This window comes from Oculina patagonica, chromosome 6 (genome assembly GCF_052425735.1).
Source record: "Oculina patagonica isolate OP01 chromosome 6, crgOcupat, whole genome shotgun sequence".
Lineage (NCBI taxonomy): Eukaryota > Metazoa > Cnidaria > Anthozoa > Scleractinia > Oculinidae > Oculina > Oculina patagonica.
The window spans coordinates 32806134-32824752 of NC_135763.1; the positions used below are offsets into that span (position 1 = coordinate 32806134).

Here is an 18619-nt window from a genome sequence, read left to right on the forward strand (position 1 = left end):
CAATCGCTTTTCGAACCGCCGGGCCTTGGGTAGCCTTGCGAGCAACGAGCACTTTTCAAAAAGCTACAGTAAAAACCTGCGTATAAGAACCTGCTTTTTTAGAGTTTGGCAAAACAGGTTCTTATATTTTGGGGTACTTACTGGCATTTTTTAGCTTCCCTGTGCAATTCTTGATCTCTAAAGACATCCTTTTTGATAAAATACAGTTATTGTATTATAAATAAAATAGTTTAACCCCACATATAAGAACCTTTTGGGGTATTAAGGAAGCAAATTTCTGCCAGGAGGTTCTTAATTTCTAGGTTCTTATACGCGGGTTTTTACTGTATCTCCACTAAAATTCGAGCATATATATGCGAGCACTCAGTTGTAAAAATTTGCGAGCACAAGCAAACGAGCACCCACTAAAATTTTGCGAGCATTCTAATGAGCAGAAGCCTAATTTTGCAAGCACTGCAAAATTTTGAGGGATCATTTATGACTCCTCAGTTAGCCTGGCCTTTTGTTTATAGTGAACTTAATTTGTTTACCAAGGACGTTCCTTGACGTCAACTGATTAAATCTTTCTAGAATCTTGAGTAGGCAATATTTTGCATGGGGCCAAACTTAACTTGACAGCAGTATACATTCCCATAATAGCTGCTTTTAAAACAGACGGGGCTTGCAAAAGTCGATTGGAAAGCGGTGAGTCCCTTATTATGTTTATACTGATGAATAGTTTTCTTATTCTGGATCGATACTGGAGTTTTGCTGGCGCTATACTTTGAAGAAAGATTTCAATGTCGACAGTTATATTCCTGTGTTGCTAGCCTTCTTATCATTATCATTAATGATCAGCTTTTAAGCTAAAATATTCGTATTCTGGGTCAGTACAATTGTTTTTGAGCTTCCTTGAAGACCAGTACTCTAAATACTATGTATGTAGTTGGATAGTTTTCCCTCAAAGACAAAACGAACATACGTACTCATTACTTTGATTCTCCATTGCTGAATCTCTGTCCTTGACGACGAACTTCGCTAAATAAAGCGTGAAGCTAAAGTACAAATATCTTAAGATATTTGTACTCCACAAGACCGGCTTAACTAGTTCCGTAAAGATTAAAAAAACCGTAGAATGTCAGCATTTTTATTAGAAAAAAACCTTAGATAATAAATCTCTTATTCGACATTTTGTGTGTAGTATAGCTGGACATTTTTACTTGTCATTTGTATTTCCATAGGCGTACGGGCACCTTCGGACCTAGGGGGGCGGAGACCTTATTGCCCGAAAAAAAAAAAGACATACGTTGAAAGCTGAATAAAGAGGCATATGAAAAGGAAAAAAAACTTCCGTTGAAAAAGTTGTATACAAAAAATTAATTGATTAAGTGGTGTTGCTCGAAGATGTCAAGCACTTAATCCTTTTTCTTCCGAAATACTTTATTTATTCATTAACAATTTTATTTTATAAAAAAAAATATTCTTGGCGAGCCAATTTACGTTGTCCCCCCCCCCCCACTTGAAAGGTATACAAAAGCGTGTGAAACATTCAGGGGAAGTTGGGTTAAATCATTTTGTTGAAAGTTTTGAGCTAGCCCTAAGCAGACTTAGCAATTAACATTTGAGTCAAAAGCATTAGCTTCATCACATTTGTAACAGCTTTGTTTCGAGGTCTTACACTGGATCAACCGCGCGCAAACGTTCAAGCTGTGGAAAATCCTAACTTTTGGTCGCCCTCGCCAATTCAAAATGATGGCAACTGAATCAAACTAAGGGGTCACGCAGAATTTGTAAAAAAAAATCAAATATGATTATAGCAATTTGCGAGAGGAAACGAAAGCAGATAAATGATAAATTTAGACTTTTGAACCACAAAGTTCGGTATATTTTCAATACTTTTTTCTGTTGATGTAATTCGTTGTGAAATAATGTTGAGATTTGTCGGCTTATTTTCTATTTCTTCTCTTGGCTTTTTGCCCGAATTCTAAGCATTCTGCCCGAAAAATTTCGGCACTGGGGGGGCTGCAGCCCCCCTCGCCCCCCCGGCTCGTACGCCTATGTGTATTTCGCATTTACTAAGGGATCGCCAAAATACTGCTGACAAGACTCGTCAAAACATGCAGCAATACTACATACTAAAATGTCTAATAAGATAGTATACCCTGAATTTAGTCCATACGCACCGGCAGTCATCTGCCTTGAACAAAAACGACAACCGTGAAAGCATCTCAAAAAGTCATTCTGAGCCATTAACACATTATGAAGGATTAACTTTCGAGCGGAGCCGACTGAACTAACGCCCACAGTGTTTCCGTTGTCGTTCATCAATTATATCATTGAGACTAATAACAAATTAAACACATTCCTTGCTTAAATCCTTTTCTCCGTAAAGTTGACCCTTCGGCTAGGCCGGAATAATCCAAAACCCGTGTCTGAGAGACATACCTAAATATAGTTATAATTCTGACTAAAATAACGGCCAATCAACTAAATTCTATAATGCACCTGGCCCTGGCCGGCTAGGCGATACTTAAAAGTTTCAAAAATAGAGTCCATATAAGGAAATGCTATATATTAAATCATTGCGGGAATCACAACACTGATAACTATTTTAAGTTATAATTATCAGTCACTATCAGCCTCATACTAATAACCGCGCCACCATTAATTCCGTCAGCTGTGGGCTATATACGAACCAAAACTAGCGTGAATTGTTTTTGTAGTCTTTCTATAAGTGATTGTATTCATTCGATCTTTGACGGCAATCTTTGAAAGAATGTCAATCGTATTTGTACAAACACAAGCCGAAGTTATGAGGCAAAACATACACGGCACAAAATGATTAACCGACAGGTTTACATTTTCCCACGCTCTTTGACGTTATCACAAGATGGTAGTTGCACTGTTGTATTTTGTTTTAGCAAATTTATCACAATTGTTCATTCTTGTGTTTCACACGGATGGGTTGGCCCAGCTGCAGTTCCGCTTTGGAAATGGTGGGCCCCCTGTCAAACATAAACAATGACGAACTTGCTCGTACTAGACGCCGGATAACAATTCTATGACCATAACAAAGAAAGAAACAAAGAAACAAAACAAACGAATAGACAAAGAAAAAGAGATGCAGTAATTTAATTCCCGCAAAGAAACTTTCGCAAATTCCGCAAATTGTTTTGCTGTGTACAAGCATAGTTTTCTTTGTGGCGTTTCTACCGAATTTGCAATTGCAAACTAGTGTGTTATGGGAATGTTATTCTGGTAAGTTTTGATCTCTTTTAATGTTTATGTTTATGTCTATCGTGAGAAACCGTGAATTGATATTTAATTGCTACCTTAATCAAGATTTGTGGATTTTTTTCTGAGAGTTCGCGATTTAAATCCATTACAGTAATTTTAATAGAAAGACAGGGGTGCTGAAATGAAATTGTCAATGGTTCAGTCAAATTTACAAGCATACAGCACTATATGTATTTCAGGCCACTGCGCTTGTCTACGACTTTTGTAGCACTTGGATTTGTGTCTGCGGATTTTGTCTTCTTCATTCAGTGTTTGAGACGTATGAGGGATTCTCTTGCCAACTAGAATAAATAATCCAAAATCAAAAATCCGAAAGGAGACTGGAACCCATTTCTGCATATTGTGCTACCATCTATACTACTAAGAAATGAAAGGTAACCACAAGCAAACCAGAGTGGAACTAACCACAACCACAGTAGAGAAACACACTGGAGTGCTTGGTTTCCAGTCTCCCAACAGATTTCTGATTTTGGAGTCACGACCGATTCTCTCCACATTCTCGTCCCCAGAGCCTCGTGTCCCTCTTAGCCGGAAGAGCCTGGGGCACGAGGAACAAGTGGCTCTGGGGACACATGATTTGATTGGCTAGTTTTAAACAAAGAGAATATAAATCTAGCCAATCAAATCAACCGTTTTAATATCCTTATAAAAAGGGATTTTACTATGGTTGATTTGATTTGCTAAATTAAAATTTCCTTTGTTAAAGATAAATCAATCAAATCATGTGTCCCCAGAACCACTTGTTCCTCGTGCCCCAAGCTCAGCCGCCTAAGAGGGGCAAGCGGCTCTGGGGAAGAGAATCTATAACCTGTTACGTGTTAAATGACATTGGAAACAAGGCTGATTTGGTCAAAACATGTGACACAATACAGTCGACTAGACTACTAGCCTGCGTGGCAGGCGTCGAATGGGGAGAAGTAGGAACGAAAAGGGAGAGGAGAAAAAGCGTTTTTATCTTTCTTCTCCTCACCTTTTCACGCCTGTCACGCAGGCTAGTCGACTACTGATCCACAACTGAAGGAAGTAGCTGGCCGGAAATAGCACTGTTTATGCTTAGATTAGTACCACTCAAGCAAAACCAATAAAGTTATGAGAATTGACGAGCCAGCCTGACAGGGGGGGGGGGGGGAAGCAACTTCCCATACATTCTCTTATATGAAATCTGAGCGATGCTCTCACAACTTGCAAAGCAATCATCGGGGCGGTAGTCAGCGGATGTCTCTAAGGCGCATGAGCAGCTCCTTTCTTTGTGAACTTGCCAAAACAAAAACATGGGACCAGTGAGAGAGTTCGATTTTTTTTTATAAATGTAGTAATAAAAAAGACTTTCTAAGTTTTGACTTTAAAGCAGCGAAAATTTCTCCGGAAATGTTCTTGGTGTCAATATGTGGTGTTTGTTATGAAATAAAACCATCACGGGAATGGTAATGAAAACGTGGCGATCGAATATTCCCGCGCTGGTCGGAGCTATTGTTCTTGCTCTATTGTTTGAGGTTGTTTGTTGACTTGGTCTTTCTTTGTTTTACTTCATTTACAATCCCCATGTGGGCCAGTTGAAAATCGTGGTACAAACATGTCAAACATTTGCATTTCAGCACTGAAAAGTAGCACGGCATCACAAAATTCTGCGTTCTTAAAACTACACGACGATGACGAAATTTTCGGATTTAAACACAATGCTTTTAGATTTTTAGTTAAGAGAATTGAACCCCTTTATAATAAGTGATTCCACGACATAGCAGCTTCCATTTCGCGGGAAAAGATTGCCTGTTGCATCATCGTCCAAAAACCGCTGACTACATCGTGAATTGATCGCTTTGCAAGTTGTGAGAGCATCGCTACTCGGTCCCAGACCTCGTTTCTTCCCCCCCCCCCCCCCTGCAGCCCTGACCTGACGTTTTAACCCCCGGGGTTTTAACATATGTAAACGAAAACTGAATAGGTTTAAACGTGTCACTATTACAGACTGCGTACACTCGACTATAAAAGAGCCACTATATTTCTCGTTCAGAAGACGGAAATTGTGATTTTTTTAAAAGGTTTCTTTTCATCATAATACGACTTGTCTCGCCGACATTTCGATATTTATTGGCGGCGCCGATCATACAAGGTAGGCAATATATACCCGTCAAAATAATACATTTCGACCTGATTATCATCGATCCCATAAATTAATTCAACTTGAGTCAGGAAAATATGAAGAAGTTTTTAATGTCGTGGACCGGGGATGACGATAAATTAAGCAATTGTTTTGATAATTTGTTTCTCTCTGATCCCTTACTAATAATAGTGTATTGAAGATTCCCTCGTCCACCTGTCACACTGGTGGTTAATTAATCAGTAGTTGAGAACCAGCAACAAGGAAATCGTCGACAATGTTCTGGGTAGCAAACTAAGAATACGCGCTCTAAAGAAAGTACTGGGAGTTAGTGCCAATCGCACGTACTGATCAGTCAAATTTCAAACAACGTTGCCGTTTAAGACTAGTTCCTAGCCTAGTCTACGCAATTCATATAGACTATTTCTTGGATCGAATCAAACATTTTGATGGGAAGAAGAGAGCAGAAGTTTACTTTCGACTCGCGGATATTCTAATTTTGCGCACAGCGAAACAAGACAGGAGAGACTTCGCTTCTCAGGCTAGGCTCACTGACACTCAGTAACCAGGCGGTTCTTGATCGGAGGCAAAGAAAACTGCTCGCAATCGAAATTGTATGGAAGGAACTAACAATTGTCTTTATTCATAATCGCCAAGTCTCAGCCGACTGCCATTAAAGTGGTACTATGATCAAAATTTTACCTTCCCTTTTCTCTTCGGTTTTTGAAAGTACTTACATTAAATAGTAACCTTGCCAAATTTTAAGTTCAAATTCGAATTGGAAGACCACTTATTTCACGCGTAAACTTCGCCTTTGGCTTGCCGCCATTACTAGATTCAAAAATGTCCGAGGACCAAATAGAGATCTGGAACTAGTTGGGTTTCGCCACCGGGCAAACTAGACGAAGAATTTGTCGAAGAAATATCTTTTATAACCCTGTTAATTCTCAGTATATTCTCTCTTGGAACACTCGAAGCTCGAAGCGACGATGCGCATATGACGTCACGGACCAACTCATGCGTAAATCCGCTTTTCAGTACAGTCGCTGGCTCACTTTAGACGTCCGAGTAATGGCGGACGGGTTTTCCACGATTTTCGGCAAGCTATTTCAAGGCTAATATTGCTCGCAACGTCCTAAATTCTAGCGCGCTAGTTAAATATAGACTTATTGAACAAATTGACTTTAGAAAAAGACGAAAAGAAAAACAAAAATTTTGGTCATAGTAGCACTTTAAAGACATTAAAACATCGCGATCCAAAGACAACGCTTTGATTTACTTCTTCTCTCCTTTTACCTCCCTCATTTATCAATTTCATTTTTAGAAGCCAGAAACAGTACTAACTTCACTCTGTTGTTACCTACCTATGATGCAACACAATCTCTATTAGAGATGTCTCATCCCGGAAATTTTTGTTCGGGCTTTTGTCTGTCTTAGTTATGTATGCCGGCGTTGATCTCTTTAGAAACCGATTAAAAGTCACGCAACTACGAAAGAAGCAGGACATTTATGTTGTCTCCCAATGATAAGCAGTCACGCACGACTGATGCCGTGGCTCGAACCTTTGATGCTAATACGATAGCCTAGTTACGAATGTCAAGACTCAGTTTCCTGTTGAACCTTTTTTCAGTATAAAATAACCTCATCATATGTCTGTTCATTCGTAAAGGTTCAATCCTTGAGCTGGCACGTCAGTAGCGCGTGACTAGTCGTTATTAATTTGCCAGTACGTTGTTTGCTCATGATATTTCTATTGCAACTTTCAGTCCTAAGGGAAGTGCGAGTTTTATCATCAAAGTTCTTTTCTTAATGTATCCTGGCGCGTCAGTCTGAAACGCCAACATACACGTAATTTAATTTATCCTTTTTCAGCTATAAGGAAGATATTTGTCTGACTGACATTGCTTAGAGTGTCATTGCTTAGAAGGTGTAACAATAGCTCTAAGCTAATTGTTCATCAAGTGTATAGAGTGACGCGTGCACTCTTTGGAAAGTGGTACTTCCGCTATCTTTTCCTTTATAAAATCTTACCCAGTTTGTTGAGTTTGTAAATTCTGATTCTGGCTTTCAAGCGGATGTTCTTGGCTCTCCAGATCTTTTGTAATATGGCAAACGCCTGGTTGTTCTTGGTGATCGCTTCTTTGTGACATGGCTGCCAAGGTTGTTATTTTTTTTTCTACTTCCTGGTTTAGTCGGCGTGATAAGAGGTGTTCTTGCTCAAGTTATTCATTTGTATTTTTACTTTCATGACTTTCATGCCTGTCCGCTTGGCTATGTCTGACAAAAGTTTGATTTTTTCTCTTTGGAGTCAGTGCATTTGTTCGCCGTAGAAAAGTGATGTCATCCTCACAGTGAAAGACTTCAAACGAAAAAGTAAAGTCAAAAAGAGCGTCCATGGTATATCATGCTTCAAGTCATTGCTTTGTACACCAATATATGGCCATATTGCAGGATACACTGTTTGTACGCTGGTTTTCACACCTTGGAACAAGTGTTCCTATTTGTTGTTGATTGACGTGGTCAATCATGTGACTTTCTAGGAATCCTTTGTGGACGTCAAAACGCATTTACCTTTCGGAGACCTGAAAACACCATAGCAACAATGGTTCCCGGAAAACAAAGCTTAAAGGTATTCTCTCTGGAGCTTCACTACGGCTATATGGAAAAGCAAAACGACATTTTTAAAAATCAATCAATGCAAGAAATTGGTATTATTACAAAGATCCACAGCGAATGCAATCACTGATCTGATTCATGACATTTAACTCCCAACGTTCAATACTCACTTCACAAGCGCTTCTGCATGCGGGGAAAATCCGGATACCCAACATGACACATAACTAGTCAATGGCTTCCAACGGCAACTTTTGGCCAATCATAACTCTTTTCTCATTCTCCTTGTCGTTTCTGGCCTGGTATTTTAGCTGGGAAGAGGTTGCAAACTAGATTTCACTATCCGAATGGCCAATTCCCTTGCCTGCAGGGAATCATGTTAGTTGTATTCATCAAACCATGCGCGAGACTTAGCAACGATGAATACAACTACCGTGACTCCTTGCAGGCGTGCGTCATAGAGGGATTAGGCATTAATTACCTATACTTATATTACAGTTGTTCGTTAAACTTCGCTAAGTTGGAAGGGTTCGATAGCTGCACAGTCTGCACTATCCGTGTTTTTGGATTAACTACCTATACCCATAACACAATTTTTCGTAAAACTTCGCTAAGTTGGAAGGGTTGGTGAGTGCTGCACAATTATAACATTACGTAGATATAGATATATAATAGTAAATTAGGTTGATAGAAACTTGTTCAGTTGTTGAAAGAAATTTATTGTGCTGTCAGTATCGGAGCAGCCATGATTTAGATGGAATAATGGGTTAGCATCGGTTATAATCTATTATTGGAAACAACGACAAACGGAAGAACTTCCGGTTAGAGCACATATCCATGTGCCTTTCAGAAAGAAGACAAATAAGTCCCTCAAACTTGGAGACGCACTTTCAGCTGCAAAGTGTTTAGATTGAATGATTTCAGTAATAAATATCACAACCCTATAAGGTCTTCACTTGTAACCCAAGCAAGTATCACAGAGCTAAACTGAAGATTGGTTTGAGGCAAGATCCGAGTCCCAACTAAGGACACTATGAACTAAGCTTAACTGAGCATATGATTATGTTGAAAAATAAATCTAAATGATAGTTGACTTGGCCATTGCGCATTATAGCGTGGTTTCACAACAGACTCGGCAGGACTATCGGTAACTTTCGGTTTCTTAGTATCTGAGCTTTGAAGTCCAATACACACATAAAAAATCTATCATTTTCGATTCTAAGAAAGAAAAATACTATTGCATAAATTACTAATAATTCTTAGACAACTACCGATCTTAGTTGATCTTGACTGCCACTGAGTATTAACGGCCGCACACGGGCTCTAGGCTCTTGCTCTAGATATCTTAGGCCCGGGCCAAACGTCGAACTTTACATGAGTGGAATCTAATGCAAATGACCAAAAAATAGGTTTTGCTCATTTGCATTAGGTTCGACTCATGTGAAGTTCGACGTTTGGCCCGGGCCTAAGAAACACCATATAAATTTTCTTTTTGTTCGCTGTACTGCACAAGTGAAACGATCCATGCAAGTTCTTATATTCTTTATACCGATAAGTGCCCTTCATGTGTTTACCTAAATAATGCTTACGTTGCGCCTTCGTTTTCGAATTCCGTTTTTTCTAAGAAACGAAAAAACTTCGTAAAAGCATCCTTGATGCCATTAAAGGTTACTTTCATTTTAATTGCTAGTCATCATTCCAAGTTCCTTGTTCTTCGTTAGTGACCTGCAGCTTTGCCTATTACACATAACCGTGATCAAGCGTCTTACACTGAAGAGGCATTCAGAAAACTGGACTATGCCCTAAGTGGAGTCTAACCCGGGTCGATTGTACAGCAAGCAAATCCGAGGGTAAACAAAGTTGATGTATCAAATCGCTACTTCGCCTAACGCGAAAGGAAAATTTCTGAGAACATGAGACATTGCGCATGCCAGTCGATTGCGTCAGCATGTAATCTCTCTTTTTAATTAATTTTATTTAATTACAAAAACAACAATTATATTATAGGATAAATGTACAAGACAAAGTACATTGAAGTTGCTATAGTTACAATACGGCCAGCATGAAATCTCGTCCGCAGAGCCGGCGACCGCTTTTAATTCCTTTATGTAAGTATCATGAACGCGAAATCTGGCCCAAGTCAGATTTTTAGAGCATCCTCATTTTCGAGTGTCAGGCATTCTCGACTCCAGAGCTGCGCGACCAGAAGACCGAAGGCTCTGAAGTCGAGAATGGGGTTTCAGCCAATCGGCAGATTTGAGTATTAGCTGGATATCTAGAAAAGCACTATTTTAGTTCGAAAAGGAGCATGAAATATAAAACTTTTTCAAGTTGTTGTCTTGTGTTTACGTAGGTGAGAAAACCTCGGGTACGAATCTGCTCGTCGAATAGTTTTTCGACTGAAACAGTGAAAACGTTTCATTACGCTAATAGTGGACTAACAAACATTGTCTGCTAACTTTTTATTCTTTTTTAAACCAAAATTTCAGAACTCTTATGGAAATGTTCGAAAGTTTTAAACTTTCTTTGGGAAAGGGGGAGGGGGTTGGGGAAGAAACTGGCTTGTGTAAAAAGGACTTGGAAGTGCGCAATCTCATTCCTGGAGTTTTCGTTCCTTACTGTATTATATCTGGACAAGTATCCGATACTATTTTGCTTCAAAATCTACCCGTACGACCCCACCTCAAAATTTCAGAAATTACAAATTGGCTTTGAGTAAACATTCATGCAAAGTAAAATAAAAATCTGTAAGGCAGAATTTATTTGAGCTATTTTTTAAAGGGGCAAAATATCACATTTTCCAATTTTGCGAAAAATCTGTCTTACAGATTTTTATTTTACTTTGCATGAATGTTTAATCAAAGCCAATTTGTAATTTTGAAATTTTGAAGTGGGGTCGTACGGGTAGATTTTGAGAAAAACGCTGTTAAAACAACTAGTGCCCAGTCTCCTCTTAAGCACTCGGCCATTCATTTTGGCTCTTTATGGTTGTTCATTAACATTTTTATTGGTGTGATGTTGCATGTGATGGCTATATGCTTTAAAAAACAGTTATAAGAGAAAGAAAGAACATTCCTGGATATTTTTAAAGAGAGTTAAAAGTTGGGCTCACTTACCGTAAAGGGGGCCCCTCAAAACTGTATTAAGCCACCTTAAATCACTCGATTCTATTTAAGATCCGTTGATCAAATTTTTGTCATTCTACGAAGTGGATGGCATTCGCTTTCGTTCAGGGATATGCTCGTCCTAGCTAGTAAAGCAATGAACAGCCATCTTCCTTTGAGCGAGAAAATCATTAAAAGAGATTTTGTTTCGCTTTGCTTACACTTAAATTGGGCACACTGCCGAGACGTACACTTCCCAGACCTATTTTGGGCACGATAGCTGCAGTAGCGTCAGCCGTAACAATTTGCTTAAAGGCGCTGTGGTTGGCGCAACTTGATAGGCACAGAAAGAAAGGGCCTCCTTATATGGAAAAAGAACGTTTCCCTTTTCCTTGGTGCATATAAACATGCATGCTTAGCACGTTTACTCAATTTCTTTTCATCTCAATTTTTCACTCTCTCTATGATCAAAAAATAGCTTTGCACCTCATGGTAAACTGGTGACATTGGCTTAAGTTGGCACACACACTCCCGGGCACATACTGCATGCCGGATGAAGGACCTCACAAGTGGGGCCGGGGGAATTCCCGCAAAAACCACCAGACATGCCACAAATCACACATATTTTAAATCGTTACACATTACTTATTAATGTTTCAGTGGAATGTAGACTGATATGAGTGATAATTTCCATTATTTTGCACGTTTCTCGTCGTCAATCACGATCCATGAAACTTTTATTTAAATCGATTTTCTTACAAACTTCTTTTGTTTTGTTGTCCGACTTGCATTACTAAAAGCCGCAGGAGATTTGCGCGTGATCTTCGTATAATTTCCGGTTCTGCAAAGAGTGTAAAAATAATTTTGGATTGATTTCCTTTACAGGACAGAGAAGAACAACTGATACAACAAAGGACTACGATAAAGAATTTTTGGCTTGAGTCAGGAACAGTTATATCAGGTCAAGAACCAAACCAGCGTTATACAGGCTCTGCAGACAAGGAAGGTGTGTATACCCATTAAAGACTGGGGAGAGATTACAAAGATAAAGGTATATAGACTATCTATAATATCAGAAACCCATAAGGGTTGAAACTTTTAATTCGCGCGCACAGCGTTTGAATATTCATTTTGCTAAGTACTATATTTGGAAACACGAATAATTTGTACGCGAATGCTTTATACACGTAATAGTGCGGTCCGATGTCCGAAAATCGTCCGTGGATCTGCCGATGATTTTCGCTGCACATTTGGGCCAATAAGAATCCGATGGGTCTTCGACCGCTCTCCCACGACTGAGAATATGCTAATGAGATGTAATATGCAGGAGTGCGATTCTTGCTCTAAAGAAAGATAGGAAGGAAGAGTATGACTAATGTCCGCACCGGCGATGACCACACGCATTTGGCGGCGGCACTGGATCGCCACTGATGACCTCACTTTCTGAGCACAAAGCAAAAAAATACAACGAATGATTCCAACGAACAATGTCCGAATACGTTCTCCGCGTCAAAATCATGACTTGTTAGTCCCAAGTACCGCAACGCTATGTCCTCGACGGAAGAGAGACGAGTTGCCTGACCCACCCGGACGGCGACTGGAGCGCTTCTTTAAAAGAAGGAGAGGAGAAGTGCGGAGAAGGGGCGTGAAGAGCGGGGATCTTCTGCTAAAAGTTGCGGAGTCGCGGGCGGGTGTTGAGAGTGTAGCGATGCAGTAGGGGGAGGGGGAGAGGGGGAGTGGCGCGGCGAAGGGGAGCGTGGGGGGGAGCCTGTGTCTGTGGGGGGGTCGAGCGAGAGGAGATAAGTGGGGGGGAGGGGGGAGTGTGGGGGGGGGGGCGGGGGGGGGAGAAGGGGAGAAGAAGGAGGAGGAGGCGGGAGTATGGGGGGGCGCAGAGGGAGGGAGGCGAGGGAGGGAAGGAGGGGACTGGAGGGATGGCATGCCTGCTCCGCGACAGGGGACCAGGCCGGAGAGGGGTGTGCTGACTGTGTGAAGCGTGAAGTGACGGGAGGCGCGGACAAGGGAAGGAGAGGAGATGCTGCGTGAGGTAGCAGGAAGAAGAGAGGTAAAGAAAAAGGTGATAGGGAAAAGGTGGGAAGAGGGAGCGCGAAGAGGATGGGTGAGCGGTAGAAAGCGATAGGGAGAGAGGGGAGAAACGGAGGCAAGTGAAGAAGGATCCCACGGGAACAACCGTACCGCACATAATGACACACGCAACATAATTTTTGGTTTTGCAGTAAGTTGCTTGAATTTCGACCTAAACGCCGTAAATTTCTTACAGAGACTAAAGAAATTCCTTAAGTGTATCTAAGCGAAGTTCTTCAGACTACTTCATAAAGATGAAACAGGAAAATTTAACTCAATTTAACTTTATTCAACCAAGCTTGTTCAAAAACAAGACTACGCCATCGAGCGCGAGCTAGCGCGCGCTGTGAATTTAATCCAAATATAGTAATTTGATTTTTCCAAATATGGTACTTAGAGTAAACGAATGTGCAAACGCTTTGTACAATGCGAATCATAGGGAGTTACACGTTTCAACCCTTATGGGTTTCTGATAATATACAGTATATTATATATATTATATTGATTGTTAGCAAATTGCATTGCTTAGTTTGCTGATGATTATCCATAACCAGGCAGAGAGGAAATACAAGAAATTGTTTTGAACTCTTTAACTTTCAACTCCAGTTAGCGAAATGCATGGAGACCGGTAAGAGAAGACCGCTTTTTTACGTTTAAACGAATGTTAGTAATACTACAAATTCTACAGCTAGCGGGGCCAGTACTTGAGTCAAAGAAAAATTGCCCGAATTAAAAATGAACATTACTCAATAAAAAATTCCTTAATCCTGGAGCTGAACTGTTCAGTTTAACAAACAAGAACGCCCCTCGTAATCAAGCACTAACTCCATTCATTCATTCCTCTTCAAATGCCATAAAAAATCCCATTAAGTTTCAGCGATAATTTTCTTTGGTACGAAGCCAGTCTCGCTCCCAGAGCCTGGTACAGTTTGGTATAGAGCACGTGATCAGTAGGGGTCATGAATGGTCCCTCAAAATGACGCAGTACTCGCAAAATTAAGCTTTTGCTCGGAATGCTCGCAAAATTTTAGTGGGTGCTCGTTTGCTCGTGCTTGCACATTTTTACAAGTGCTCGCATGCTTGGGTTTTAGTGGGGTAGCTTTTTGTAAAGTGCTCGTTGCTCGCAAGGCTAACTTTGGTCAACACTCGTGCTCGCAAAGAAAAACGCTGTGCTCGCAATGACCATTTGATACCCCTATCAGTCTACCTACTTAATTCTCTGCTGGGGATGAACAGTACTCCTTTAAACAGACATTTCTCTTCCGCTCCCCGGCGACTGCTCCGAAATAATCTGATAATAAAGAATAACATAAGGGTTCCGGTAATTCTATTGAAACACATTTCAAACCGTAGTCAGGAGCCCGTTACTCTTGCCGTAACTAGATAAAGCAGACATTTGAAAAACAGAAAGATTACAAATCTGACTGAACTTACTTCAATCTTCATGCTTCTTCTCCATTAATGTTTAGACTGTTTACTGAATAGACTGGCTTTCGCCATGTCTGTTGTTAAGACAAACATACGATTGAGAATCTTTAAACACAAGACAGAGTTTCATTTTGTGTTGGTTCCGGTGTACAGTTTCCTTTACCACGATAGCGGATCATCTAAACTAGTGAAGTTGTTATCGTAGCTACTTCCTAATGTTTTTTCGGATGTAATGAACTCGCGCCCTGTGCAGTGCATCAACAATGAGATAAGCATATAAATGTTGTCTTTGCTTTGAAAGTAAGTCTCTTATTGATTACATAAAACAGTTTAAATTTTGTCTACAAATCAAGATGGTTGCCAGCTTCTAACTCTGTTTTGCACTTTTGCTTACCACGAGGTGTCTACTTGTATTATCTGTCCCTTTGAATCGGGTTCTAATCCATTACAGGTTACGTTAGACTATCCCCCCCCCCCCCCACTTCGGAATTTTTGTCAGGTTATCGTCTTTTCTATAAGACTTAACAAAACACCAAAATGAGTCAAATGACCCCATCCTCGAAGACCCAGGAGCAGTTTTTCGGGGCTAAACAAAGTAGACTCAGCAAAAGTCGTAGCGACGAAAGTTTTCAAAGAAGTCAAATGAAACTATCGCCTCTCCGATTTCTACCCGTTTTACTTCGTTTAGCCCCGACTAACTGCCCCTGTCTTCGAGGATGGAAAATTAAAAACAGCAAGGGCTCGAGCACTAACCACCGCGAAATGAGCCAAAACATCTTGAACATCTTTCCAGTTGTTTGTGTTTTTACTGAAACCTAGTCGCCAAAATGGTCAGCACCAAGTTCTCCCACCAGCTGCTATCTGAAGATTTCCGTTTCATTTTCGTTTTTTTTTTTGCGATGGAGTAAATATAGGCGATAAACATTTAGCAGAAGCGGCGTAGCGTTTTGGAACGTGGGGGGGGGGGGGGGGGGGGGGGGAAGGCTTACACTGTCCCAGACATACTCGGCGGGTTTCCATATTTCGAACAAATTTTATCCGTTCTAGCATCATTTTGATTTCTGAGCAGTTTCAAATAATTCTAGACCGAAGATTTGCGATTATTCTCCGATTGTTGTTTGAAGACCATACGAACGTTTCCGATCGTTTTTCGAACTTTTTCGAAGACAAAAGAAGTCTCCCGAAGACTCCAATTGGTAAAACCAATTTTAGGCTGCGCTCGCGATATTTTCACGATTTTTGTTTGGGGGGTCTACAGCCCCCACCTCCCCCTGCTCCGCCGCCTATGTTTAGCGTAGGACCCAGGCAAAAACCCAGGTGAATCCTCTGTGTTTGCTTAGCTTTGTTTGAGAGGACAGCCGCGTCACTGCCACGTTAAAACATCAGTACATCTCTCGTTTAACTTACTCTAGGGTACCGCTTTAATTTGTAAAGTTTTGAAAAGGTAAGTTGCTCGCACGACACATCACAGTCCCGCGTAAAATAATTTGGATTCAATTCAGTCGGAATTACGCCCGTTCGCCAATTGGCAGTCCTCGTGGTTTTTATTATCATTAACTTTCGAAATTTGAACATTTTGGGGGTAGGTTTTGGTTTAAGTGCCGTATTTCTCAAATTCAGAGCTCTTTAGGCGAAAACATGTTGAAATCGTACGTTACATTACTACTTCTAGCGACTTCAAAACAATTCAAGTTTCCGTCGACTCGAAGTGAAGTGGCTGTTCTAGGACTAGCGATAACAATTTAAATCGACCCATGAGTGAAGTCGTTGAGGAAAATTGATAATCCAAGCGAGAGTTATTCAAATTCGACCCTTTCTAGTTTTGACGCGCTTTAAAGTTTATAGCTCAGTAGATAGATAGATAGCTCAGTTCCCTTGACTAGTTTTGAAATTGCGTTCGCTAGAAGTTTCAATTCTCCTCGATCGACCATCAGATGCTTAACTTATATAATCGTCACTAAAACAGCTAGTTCACTTCGACTTCTTTACTTAATTTATTTCTTAGTCAATCTTTGGTGGCGAGGCGTCTTCGGCTTGGTGGCGAGGCGTCTTTGCTTGGTGGCGAGTTGGTTAGTGGCGAGTCTCCCTGGTGGCGAGGTGGCCGTAATTCAGCTGAGCTATATTACTGAGTGATAACACGAGAAAACGAAAAAAACTTAATTGAATGGATGGTCATAGTCTACGAGCAGTCCCTATTTTTTCAGTCGCAGAGTCCGTCGAGCTTGAAGCGAATTTTTTTTCGAAGAGTTCGTCGAGCTCATAGCGAAAAAAATTACGCGACTCTTCGAAAAAAAATTTCGCTTCAAGCTCGACGGACTCTGCGAAAAAATAGGGACTGCTCGTAGTCTAGGATGGTCAGGGCCTTTAAATGTTTTAATGTACGTGAAAATTAATTTCTTGCACTGAGGGATTAGTTAGTTATCACCAGTGTGTGTTATGTTCAAAATGATTTGTGTACGATAAAAGCAATTTTTTTTTAAGAAAAAGAACTGCTTACTAATTCATAACTGAAGACTGCAATGTTTATACGCGCTGAAGTTTATACTTGGACCGCAGCCGGCCATGCTGGTGACCGACAATGATAATTATATGAAAAACAAAAACAATAGTCTCCAACAGTGACACATACACTTATTCAGAGACAGCATCAGAGCTAGTTGAGTCGCTCATCATGAAACCTCGCCCTTTCGATGGCAGCGTTTATGATATTACGTGCTAGCTCAAGGAAGCTGGTATCTACTGGACACATGACCTGACATACATGACGTACCTAAAGCTCTGTTACTGTCGTACTTCACCGGCTATCTTTTCCATCGTTTGCCATTTTCCTAAGGTCCCTAAGATTTCAGAGTTGTCTAGCTTTAATAAATACTGCTTTCGCTTTAAGCAGTGTCAAAGGTGTTCCATGCATAAATTACGTGCCTTTGTTACACCACCATAATAATGATAATCCACGACAAACAAAGACCACGTGTCAGCAAATATTGAACCCATCACAGTTTCGCCGTACAAAGCTGGTGGATTATTTAACAGTTGACATTTTAACACAATTCATTGCGTTGGTGGTAACTGCTTCTGGTCAATTCTAAACTCATTTCGTGCAGTTTTAAACAATTACTAGGCCATGAACATATGCCTTTCGCGTTTTATGGCCGGATCGATGGAGCTACCATGATGCATGCATGAATGAAAATTTTATTAATGTGTCAGAATCATAAAGCTTGGGAAAATTCCCTGAATGATTTGGGGACACAAGCCAAACACACATACCCCGATAATAATAATAATAATGATGACAAGATGAAACTATAGTTAGTAATCACATTGCTTTCAAATGAAGCCATTAAAGAGTAGTACTCTCGCGTGACACTGCCTATAACACCTATAAAACCTTAGAGGACCTAAAGTGACCATTCAAACGAGAACTATTTCAGTTTCAGTATTTTCCAAAACGAGGTTGGGAATATTCTCAGCACTGCTAAGAGTGAAATGCAAACGGCAAGACTCGGTCTGCGTGTTTTAGCACAGCCTCAAAGCTATTTTGATAACAAAAAATGAATATAGAATGTGAAACATTTACTTGATCAGCACTTTCGTATACTGAAAACAAAAGAAACCTCGCTGTTTTATCTCTAAAAACAACATGTAAGTCAAACTTGGCCGGATGTTTGATTTAATATAAAAATTCTTTAATAGACGGAGATAGACGTGCAGCCAAGTGGCTCTTGTCTTTCGAGACAATAGTTTTATTTGTGTCCACAAAAAACATGCATATCTGTTATAACCCACATGTGAAACCACAATAAAAGCAGTGTGTGCACAAGTTTGTCGAATGTTAAAAAACAACGACGATTTCTACGAAAAAACTTATATGGAACTGTTAGAGTCCGCAATGTTGCTATTCATCAGATTTCACCATGCATCAATTTCACTACTTTTCGTTTCGGAAACGTTTTTAATAGATATCATCTTTTAGTTTTACAGGGGCATTTTAACCGGAATTGGGCACAGTCTGTGG

General features: G+C 40.3%; 1 long non-coding RNA gene and 1 pseudogene across 2 annotated transcripts in view; one reads left to right on the top strand and one right to left on the bottom strand.

Annotated features, from left to right (window-relative positions):
- LOC144656658 (uncharacterized) overlaps positions 1 to 18619 on the bottom strand; it is a 523850-nt gene that overhangs the window by 137947 nt on the left and 367284 nt on the right. Inside the window, exon 2 of the long non-coding RNA XR_013571345.1 lies at positions 4391 to 5154. This is a non-coding gene — a long non-coding RNA (uncharacterized LOC144656658). The remainder of the gene's footprint in view (positions 1 to 4390; positions 5155 to 18619) is intronic.
- The window catches only part of LOC144656453 (uncharacterized), a 37888-nt pseudogene continuing 31245 nt past the window's right edge, over positions 11977 to 18619 (top strand). The window contains exon 1 of the transcript XR_013571304.1: positions 11977 to 12142. The product of XR_013571304.1 is annotated as an uncharacterized LOC144656453 (transcript). The remainder of the gene's footprint in view (positions 12143 to 18619) is intronic.